The sequence below is a fragment of the Phoenix dactylifera genome, chromosome 5, assembly GCF_051530095.1.
Source record: "Phoenix dactylifera cultivar Ajwa chromosome 5, Ajwa_hap1_PhDact_Kaust_v1.1, whole genome shotgun sequence".
Classification (NCBI taxonomy): domain Eukaryota; kingdom Viridiplantae; phylum Streptophyta; class Magnoliopsida; order Arecales; family Arecaceae; genus Phoenix; species Phoenix dactylifera.
In genome coordinates this window covers 3,864,779-3,875,830 of record NC_143194.1, presented here as the reverse complement: position 1 = coordinate 3,875,830, position 11,052 = coordinate 3,864,779, and the positions used below count along the sequence as shown (strand labels likewise).

Below are 11,052 nucleotides of genomic sequence, written 5' to 3'. Positions count from 1 at the left end.
ATGGTGGGCTTGTCCCTTTCTTCCCCCTTCCCCTTTTTTTAAGCAAAAAAAAAAAAAAGAAGAAATGGAAAAAAACGTTGTGCGCTTCCGCGTCAATCCGACCCCAAAAGACATTGGCGCTTGAATACCTTGATGGGAGGCAGCCCGCAAAAGGGAATCCCTCTTTGGTGCCCAGCGTTGTTTGGCTTGAACATTGGCTCAGTTCGATTAAAAAAAAAAAGAAATTTCTGGAAGCTGAAGGATCACGAAAAGAAATTTAATATGCACAAGAAATTTATCAGGAAATTGAAAGTCACCAACTACTTGCTTTCCTAACGCTAGCTAGCTAATAGTTTGGAGAGATCACACCTTCCAAAATCGGCATTGTAGAGACTTGCTTTCTTTTACTCCATAAAACCCAGCTTTAACTTGATAATGGCATGACATTTGATCTCCAGACATCATAGGCGTTGTTAGGCTAGTTGTCCCGTCGACCATGTTGAAGCTTCCAAGCACTTCCATTGCAATTTTCCAATTGCAAACCCTAATCTCTCCCCTCACCTTTTTAAGCAAGAAAGATATGAAATGCAAACGCTAATTTGGACCCAATTTCACAATGCAAACCTTCTTGGTGCGAACCCCTAGTCCCTTCGATCTCTAATCTCATGAGTCCCTCTCTATGTATCGGTTACTCTCTCTCTTCTCCCCCTCTAACTACGTACAAAAGCTTTTAATTTCCATTTTAACTTAGTTTATTCCATGTCATTTCCATCTCATTTTTGTTATTTTCCATGCCATTTTCAAAATTTTCATGTTACTTCCACATGGGCACTTTAACAGCAAAATTGAATGCTAGTTGACAACAAGCCGGCATTGCAACAATTAATAAAGTACTGCCCCCATTACAAAAAATTAAAACAATATGCTGTATTTGAAAATTTTGCAAAAATATAGGAATTTTTTTTATCATTTAACCTTTTTTTGCTATTAAAAATTGAAACCTCCTTCAAGAGTCTCAAACTACTTTTTTTGCTCTTTGAATGATCTAGAAGAATAATAGGACTCGATGCGAACCATTTTAGTTACTATAGGTAGTGCGAGATAGGATCCAAAAGCAAAATCTACTATATTGGAAAGCTGAAATCATGCGTCAAACTTCTAGAAGCCATAATTTGGTCATACGACGCTCGATTGAGATGATTTTTTTTCTTTTGAAATCAAATAACTTTTAGAGATCTACATCGTAGAGCCAGTCCTTTAAGGGGGTTAAAATGGACCAAAATTTCATCATTTGGGCTCTGAAGCGGGCTGATCAAATCAAAAATTTTATTTTCAAAAAAAAATTTGACTGAGTGTATCTTCCAATCTGAAAAATTTGATAGAGAGGCAGAAGACAAAATTGATATAGAATTAAGATCTATCTCCAGTAGAATTTTAATTATTTCGAGTTTTTTTTTCTACCATTCATGTCTATTTTACTAAAGTGAATACTATTAGAACTAGAAGAGAAATTTGACCTAACTTGTACAAAGAAGGATCTCATCACTTCTATTATAAATAGAGACATGTACCTTAGTTCTATCATCATTGATGAAAGAAAAGGGATGTAAACCCTACTTTCTTGTACTCATTCTCTTTCTCATCCTTTCTTATATGGTTGCACTGGTTCAAGTATAGATATGTGTTACCTCTTAATTGCCGAGATGATGAAAGAGCTAAAAGAATCTACTTGAGACTACCAAAAAGCTAGGCTAAGTTACAAAATGTTGGAATGACGATGACATATCCTCATCCACCGAAGGTGCTTATATTGTTTATTTATCTTTATCAATTCTTATTTATGTTATATGTATGTATCAGAGACAATCCAACTATAGATATTACATTCCTCTCCAATATCATTGTATTTTCGAAACTGCAAGAAAGTTGTTCGCATTATAAGTTTAGGAGATCATGTTACCAGAGAAGCTAAACTTAATAAAACTAGTACTTGGCACATGCATCTGCATTTCAAAGAAACAGGGCCGGCTCAACTTTTAGACGATTTAGGCGGTCGCCTAAGATTTCGGCTCAAAGAAGGCCCACCACAGTAAAAGCATTAAAGATAAAATAAAAAGAAAAAAAAATTATGAGTTTATCTTAAGCTGATCCACTATAAAAATAAAAAAAAAATCTCAAAGATAAAATAAACTTAGCCTCTTAAATATATTGGGCCGCTCCCGTAAAAGAAAAGGGATGGGATGGAAATGTGAAAAGAAGTAGAGCCAAGGTATATATGCGAGTTGGTGGGAGGCGGCCTTTGTTTGTATCCATAAAGGTGGAGACGACGAAGCGCCGTGGTGGGCCGCATTCACGCAAAAGAGTCCAACGTTGGCTCTTCATGAGAAGTAAGCTGAGAAATAATTACCTGTACGGACCACGCATATATTCTAATTTTAACATACCGAAGGTCCCCAAGATTGGGCGCATGAAGATACATTATCTATTGTCGCTCGCCTGTCTGAAAAGGACGAGAAAAGTTGCGTGGAGAAGTGTGGGTTAAAGACACGGGGCCCTTTTATTATATTAATATTCATATTAATATAAATTCTTATATTAATATTTTGATATAGAAGTTAAATAAAAGGTTTTTAATACTTATTTAATAAAGAAATTTAATATCTTATATTAATATTTATATTTAATATTCAATATTTACATTTTTTATGAATCGTTATATATTCATACTCATAAAAGTTCTTACATTAAAGTTTATATATTTAATATTTTTTGTTGGTTAGATGTTAATTGTAACATTATCAGTAATCATTAAATATATTTTATTTATAATATTTTTAATTTTATTTTTAAAATTTTATTATTCTTCTATTATCATCAAATTATATTTTTTGGCGGTCGCTCTTCAGGTGCGCTTCCGCGTCACTCCGACCCCAAAAGAAAGAAACTGGCGCGATATCATGATGCAGCCCGCAAGAGGGAGTCCCTTTTCAAGATAATATTATTGCTTGGGACATTTTGCATCACATATACCCACCCCGTTCCGCCTACTTTTCAAGATAATATTATGGCTCGGGACATTTTGCACCACATATTCCCCCCTTTAATTGCCCTCGGAACTTATTCCCCTCCCCATCCCCACTTTTTAATTGCACCCAAACCCCCGCCCCCCACCCTTCCCAGCTTGTCCCATTGACAGCTATCTTTTCTGAAGAGTAAGGAAGGAAAGATCCAGACGTTATTATTACAGGTGATTGAAGAATCGTATTCAATATGTCTTCCGCTGGTATATCTCAAACTTAAATACATTATTATTGTGATTCTAAATCTTAGCATATGTATTATGGAACCCAAACTGCTGGTTTCCAACAAGTGCCAATAGAAATGCATGTGCGCATCAATCACCATCCAACGCGGTCGCTGCCTGGGGACGCATCCTTGTCATTCGTCAATCTGATCCTAAAAAAGAAATAATCTGGAAGCTGAAAGAGCACAAAAGGAATGATCTCTCTGCGGCTCAGCCACATGCTAGGCCCTTACTGTAAACAAAGGGACAAAACAGTGACCCTATAAAACTTGATGACCGGGTAGCAATCGCTTTAAATCCTACTTTTCTATTTTTTATTTTTTAAAAAAATATAAAACTATATTAAAAAGTTAAAACTATAAAATATGCATAATATATGATTACATTTCTACTTTAAATACTACTCTTTCAATCATCTTCTGTAGCATAAATAGAAAATAATTTTAATTTAAAAAATTATATAATATAGATATGTTATAATAATTCTATAAGCCACCAACTCGGATACATCAATCCTGGCTTGTTTCGGTAGAACTGGCGATGTCGACCTGGCTTGTTTTCGTTCGGATGAACTTTCTACTGAGGCACAAGACGAAGTCCCCTGCCTTGAGGCCCGGACACGATCTAAATGACTTTGATGATGCCCCCGGCCCCACCACGGTCGTTGCAGATGACGCACTTCATTGAAATTCCGGAACGGAACCCATCGCAGGCATTTTGAGGTCTCTCTCTCTCTCTCTCTCTCTCTCTCTCTCTCTCTCTCTCTCTCTATATATATATATATATATCCATCCGTTTCAGTCCCCTAAATTTAGGAGGGTCTTAGCTCATGGTTAAGATGTGCGAACAATATAAGCAATGAGGATAATGACTATCCATGCATGAAGTACATTGAAAGATAAAGACAAGTATGGCTACTAGTTCTATCTCAATAGATGACGAAATGAAGGAACATTGTACATAACTAGAGAAGATGATTGCCTAACTCATCAAGATCTTGTCTCGATTGGTGATGCCTTTAAGACAAACATCAATAAGTCCTGTAGTAAAGCTATTTTCCATATCTAGAGAGAATAATCTACCATATAATAAAGAAGACTAAGACCAGAAACCATCTCCGTGTAAAGCTAAGTAGTTCAGCTGCAATATGGTGAAGCAAGCATTTTTCTATCTTCAATGTTGATTTAGTAGGAGCTAAATCTTGTAAACTAGAGGAGCCCTGATCTAAGAGGATTATAAGACTCGATATAGACCATTTTAGCTACTATGAGTAGGGTTGAAAAGAATTTAAGAGTAAAATTCACCACATCGAAAAGCCAAATTGCATGCCAAATTTCTGGAGGCCATAATTTGGTCATACGCCGACTAATTGAGATATTTTTTTTAAAAAAAATCGAATAACTTTTTAAGATCTACATAGTAGAGCTAACCTCTTAGGAATCTAAAAGGACAAAAATTATATTGTTTGAGCTCTGAAACGAGCTGGTCAAAAAATATTATAATATAGAAATGTTATATCTTAAGCAAATGTTCTTTCTTTGCCTCCAATCACATCTGAAAATGACTTATAAATTTTATTATGAACATCCCCCATTGGTTGCCTATCCACGACTGCCCCGCCCCCCTCCAATCACATCATATAGAAATGTTATATCTTAAGCAAATGTTCTTTCTTTGCCTCCAATCACATCTGAAAATGACTTATAAATTTTATTATGAACATCCCCCATTGGTTGCCTATCCACGGCTGCCCCGCCCCCCGCCCCCCTCCAATCACATCATATAGAAATGTTATATCTTAAGCAAATGTTCTTTCTTTGCCTCCAATCACATCTGAAAATGACTTATAAATTTTATTATGAACATCCCCCATTGGCACGAAGCCTCATACATGGGTAACAGGGTAGTCAAACCAACCAAATCTTTTCATATGAAAGCATTCTTAGTACAATATGCTGGTCAGTACCCAAATACAGAGTTTCTATGTAGTTTATGTACACAAAAGTATACTTGCTTTACCCGAAAGAAGCCCTGATACAAAAGTAAGTGTCTTTGACAGCTATCAGTGGTGAGGATCTGAAAGAGAAAATGTAAATAACGGGTATGAGCTACACAGCTCAGTAAGTAATCATACATAATCTTACCGGATCGAACATAATGGTAACCATGTTTATGCAGGGTTTGAGAAGCTGACATGCATATTATCTCACAATTTATCAAGGCAAAATATGTATGCTGGGAAAACAAAGCAGTATTTTCAGTCAAACAGAATTTTCATAAAATATGCATATGAAACCGTGCCCCCGGCATGCCGTGGTCCATCCTCTCGGATGCTACTGCGAAGTTAGTCTCGGCCACTGGCGGGGCCAGCTCAGTTATTATTCAGCCACTGGCGGAGCAGGCTCAGTCATTCTCGGCCACGAGCAAGGCCAGCTCAGTTGCATTCGATTAGTAGCATCTTTGAGTCCATTTGTAGTGCCTCTTGGCTAGATAGTATTCCGTTATACTAACTTGCATGCATGATTAAAATATCATCATAATCATGGTGCATACATGGCCATAGTTTATGAGATCAGGTAAGTTACTTATCCATCATAACGTATCATGCATGAATAACACTTTAAAAACTTAACAAACATAGTACTCATATGATCCATAATAAGATTAAAATAGATTACTTACCTCAATTCACTTTCCAAATTTCTCAAGTCCAGGTGACAAATCCTTAATCACCTAAAACAACATCATAGGGATTACATTATTTCCCATTTATTTATCATAAAATTTCTTAGTTCATCATACTATGAACTTACTTGCTTGGATCCCATCCAAGGATCTAGCCCAAGTCCAATTTACCCAATTTAGAGCCTTTGGAGCTCAATTTGGCCTCAAATTAGTTGAATTGGGTTTAAATTGGGCCTGATTCATATTCAATTGAATCTGCTGGAACTAACTCAACTTAATTGGATTCGGACCCAAATTAATTTAGGCTTAATTCGGTTCGGACTTGACCCAATTTGCAGTTTGGGCTCGTCCAGACTTAGCTCAATTGATTGGGCTCGGGTTCAGGTTCAATTGGCTAAACCAATTTCTTATTATTGGGCTTAACGGGTTTCGGACCCGAACCCGATCCGTCCCATTGGGCCGGACCCGTTAAGGATCTCTTCTCTTCTCTTTCTTTTTCTTTTTTTTTTCTTTTCCTTTCCATTTCCCACTTTTTTTTTCTTTCTTTTTCTTTTTCTTTCTCTCTCTTTTCTTTTCTTTTTCTTCTCTTCTCCAGAACCTTCCCGACTCCCTCCTCTCTTCCCCCCTTTTCTCCTCCTCTCTTCTCCGACGAAGGGAGGACGACGAGCGGAGGGGAGGACGGCAAGCGGAGGGGGCCGGGCCACGACCGGCGGCGTCCGCGACCAGGCCCTGAGGCGTCCCCGGCCGAGCCTGCGGCGCTCTTGGCCGCGCCTGCGGTCGACGCTCGTGTCGACGGTGCTCGCGGCCGAAGCCGGCGGCCGCTGCACACGACGACGAGCCGGTGAGTCTCCTCTTCCTCTTTTCTTCTTTTCCTCTCCTCTTCTTTCGTGACCATAGAGGGGGGGGCGACCCCATGCCGGGGCTCGGGGGCCGGATTGAGGTCGGCCGGCGGCTCCCGTGGCGGCTGTAGCAGCCGCGGCCCGTGGTCGCCGACCCTCTCTCCTTCCCGTGGAGAAGAGAGACCTCGAGGAAGGAACAGCCCGCGGCGGGGACCGACGGCGCCGACGACCCTCGCGGCCGCACACGGGAGTCCCCTCTTCCCTCTCTCCTTTTTCTTCTTTCTTTCTTCTTCTTTTCTTTCCTCCCTTCTTCTCTTCACCGAGACCCCCTATCCCACTGAAGATGAAGAAGGGAATGGGGCTCCGGCCGACTGCAACCCCCCGGCCGAGAGCCGGCAGCGGCTGCAGCCGAGAACCGTGTACGGAGTCCCTCCTCTATTTTATTTTGGAACAGGAAAAAAAATAAGGAAGAAACAGAATGATCAGGGAGCTTACCTGGGGATGAACTGCGGTGCCTCCTGCTCCGGTGCTTCAGCCATCGTCCTAGAAAGTCCTTGGGGAGGAAGGAGAGCGGTAAGGCTCTTTTAGGTGGGGTGAGGTGTCACCCCCAGCTTTCCCCTGAAGGACCTAACACCTGGGCCTTCCTCTGATCCCCACCTGGCCCTAGTCCCCTGGACCACCGCCATCGCGCGCGACCTCGCCGTCCCCCTCCTCTCCTTGCACGCCCTCGGCCTCTTCCCCGTCTGCGTCATGGGCGCCTTCCGCTGCCTCTCCCAAGTCCCACCTCGCTGTCTCCAGCGATGACGACCCCTTTCTTGTCCCTTACGTTCCCCACCCCATCCATATGGTCCGGCGCGAGCTCCCCGACTTCCTCCGCGGCGACAGCCCCATCACCGCCGCCATGGACGACCTCAGTGAAGGCGAATCCGGAAGCCTTGGTGTCGTTTTTCAACAGTTTCGCCGAGATCGAGTCCGCCTACGCCGACCTCTACTTCAAAGTCGACCGCATGCGGTCCTGGTTCGTGGGGCCCGTCGCGCTCGCCTCAGCCAACGCCGGTGACCTCGCCGTCCGCGGGGGCGACGACCCAGCCGCCGCTGCCAACCGCGAGCGCTGCCTCTTCTGGCTTGGCACCAAGAAACCAAAGTCGGTGGTGTATGTCTGCTTCGGAAGCTGGAGCCACTTCTCCGGCGAGCAACTGAAGGGCATGGCATTGGGGTTGAAGTTGGCCTGGCACCCGGTTGTTTGGGTGGTGAGCGAGGCCGCCGGCGAGGGGTGGATGCCGGAGGGGTTCGAGAGGCGGTTGGAGGGGAGGGGTCTGGTGATAAGGGGGTGGCCCCTTAGGTAGGGGTTCAGCTGCGAGATGGTGAAGCAAATCTTTAGTAGGAGCTAAATCATCTGAACAAGGGAAGATATAGCTATAGTAGGGTTGAATAAGAAAGTAAAATAGGCCAAATTTTGGTCATACGATTGTTGATTGTGATGATCTTTTTCTTTCTAAAATTAAATAACTTTTTGAGACCTACATTATAAAGCTAATCTCTTAGGAGTTTAAAAGGGCCAAAATTTTATTGTTTGAGTCCTAAAATGAACTACTCAAATTGAAATTTTTTTTTTTCACCGAACGTATTTTCTAATCTGAGAAGAATTCGATAGAGTAATTGAAAGCAAAGTTGACATGGAAGTCGAGATTTACTTTTTATAGAATTTAAACTTTTTCGAGTTTATTTCTACTAATTATATTTATTTAAAAAAAAATAATCTTTTACTGTTTGATCTCCCCTACTGGATTAGAGAAAAAAAGCATTAGAAAAGGAAAAATAAAATATAAGATAAAAAGTAAAAAAGAAGATAAGTCAAGAGAATAGGGGATTAATCACAAATGACTAATAATAAAATATAATTATGTGATTAATTTATATTTTTCTTTTTCCCCACATCAATGAGATTTTGATGGACGGTAAAACTGGTAAGTTCGAGTTCGAGGGAGAGACAAGCTGCCCTGTGTAAAAATTTTAGAAAAGTTGCCCTAATAACCCCTGCAGATAATTTGGATCTCGGCGTGCATCAACTGCCTGCTGTTATACCTACTTTTCAAGATAATATTATAGTTTCTAACATTTTGGATTAAGCCCATGGAATGGCATATTGTTCAAGAATTTGATTGCCTCAACCAACCCCCCCCCCCCCAAATTCCCTCAAATCGATATGAACTTGGCATTCGGCCATATTCTGGCATCTTCTCCAAAACCAATTGCAATGATTCTACCGAAAAAGAAAAAAAGCACAACCAGGCCCAATTTTATTTGGTCAGGTATGGATCAAGAATTTCTTTAATTAGAATGAGATATATGGATACAATTTTCTAATCCAAATTTTAAATAAATCGAGTATGGGTTAGAGCATTGTCCCAATTTGGATTTTAAAGGTCGTATTCTATTTGAAAATTATGATTAAATTAAAGCATTATCCCAATTGGTTACCCAATCTCGGATTAGGCTGAGCATAGGTCACAATATTTTTTGCACTAATTAAAATTTTATGATGGTCAAATTCCCCGGGCAGCAAATTAGTGAGTGGTAGGAATAGAGGAAGTGGGCTGTGAAGGAGACGGTGATGGGAAAAATCCTTGCTTTGGTTGTTTAGGTCTCGTTGACCGGGATAGCTATAATTGGGCCTACTGTAATCTGTCCTTGTTAAGCCGCAGCATTATTTAGTTGAAATTCACTCATCAAGTAGGGCCTCTTCTTTGGAGTCATGCTTTAAATAAGCACCAGTCGTGGGTCTGCTGTCAGCCATGCACTAGATTTTTTTTTTTTTTTTTTTGTCAAAATGGTATTCCATTTCATATACCTCTAACGTGAGTACAGTCAGACATATCAAAAGAAAGTAAACAAAATAAAAAGTGTGGGATGCAATCTAAGCTAGTCTAGAGAACCTCCCTAGTGTACCGGGTAATATAGGAAGCAACCCAGTCTGCTGCACTGTTATTTTCAGTTAACTTTCTTAATAAAAAAACATCATATTTCATGAGATGTTATTTGCATAAATTTTCATGGAGCAGGAAAAATAAATAGGCAAATAGCTAGCACATTGAGAGCATACTTCTGCTTCATATGAGGGTTATTTCATAAAATATGTTAGATGGACGTCAAGATATATTTACATGATATCCTACTACGCAATTCTTTCTAAATAAAGTAAGATTAAGGGAAAAGTTAAGACCATAAATTTTCAATAACGTTTCATATAAACTAACTCTTGTTGAGAGAAAAGAAAGGAGACCCACCCGCATTACAATTATTTAAATCAATATCTTTCGAGATGCATCATTCATGAATCAAACATAAAACATCAAGTTACTAAAGAAAAGGGATATGACCACTGAAGCAAACCCTATTTCACCTAGAGATGGGCATCGGGCCGTGCCGGGTCCGGCCCAGGCCCACTGGGCCACAGACTAAACGGGCCGTGCCTGGCCCGGCCTGTTACTAAACGGGCCGTGCCAGGCACGGCCCGCTTAGCCTGGCCCGGCACGAGGCCCGTGGGGTGGCGGGCCGTGCCGGGCCCTGGCACGAGACGGGTCGTGCCTGGCACGGTCCGTATGGCAAAAAAAAATAGCCGTTACGGGCCGTGCCTGGCACGACCCGTCTGGCAAAAAAAAAATCGTTGCCATAACGGCTATTTTTGGTTTTTACCCAAAATACCCCTCCCAGCAATCATAAAACGGCTAATTTGAGGGGTATTTTGGGAAAAAAATATTTGGAGTCCTATAAATACCCCTTTCCTCCCTCATTCTTACCGCACCAAACCAACTCTTCTCTCCTTCTCTACTACTACTATTTTTCTTTTTTAGCAATATTTAGCAAGTGCTCTTCTAGCAATTCAAAGTACCCTTAATATACAAGGGGGATCACTTTTAGGTAATTTTGCATATAATCATGAAAATCAAAGAAAAATACTTGTAAAATGGATAGTTAAGGATGAATTACCTTTTAGTTTATGTGAATCTTTTAATTTTGAAGAATATGTTCAATTAAACCTACAACCTGCTTACAAAAGAACTAGTAGGCGTACATTTAGAAGAGTAGCTGTGACTAACTTTTTAGCAATGAGACAAAGTTTAATTGAAACACTCTCTACTTTAAATGTAAAAGTTTCATTAACTTCTGATATTTGGTCAGCATCTGTAGGTAGTAATTGTTTTATTGCTATTACTGCTCATTATATTGATAATGATTGGCAAT

The 11,052-nt window shown here is 40.5% G+C and overlaps 1 long non-coding RNA gene across 1 annotated transcript; it reads right to left on the bottom strand.

The window, feature by feature from the left end:
* Positions 1 to 5,190: 5,190 nt before the first annotated feature.
* LOC120110914 (uncharacterized) lies at positions 5,191 to 8,482 on the bottom strand. Its single transcript, XR_005512055.2, has 3 exons — positions 7,303 to 8,482; positions 5,966 to 6,016; positions 5,191 to 5,359 (listed from the first exon to the last, which is right to left on the bottom strand). It is a non-coding gene; the product is annotated as an uncharacterized LOC120110914 (long non-coding RNA).
* Between the last annotated feature and the right edge of the window lie 2,570 nt (positions 8,483 to 11,052).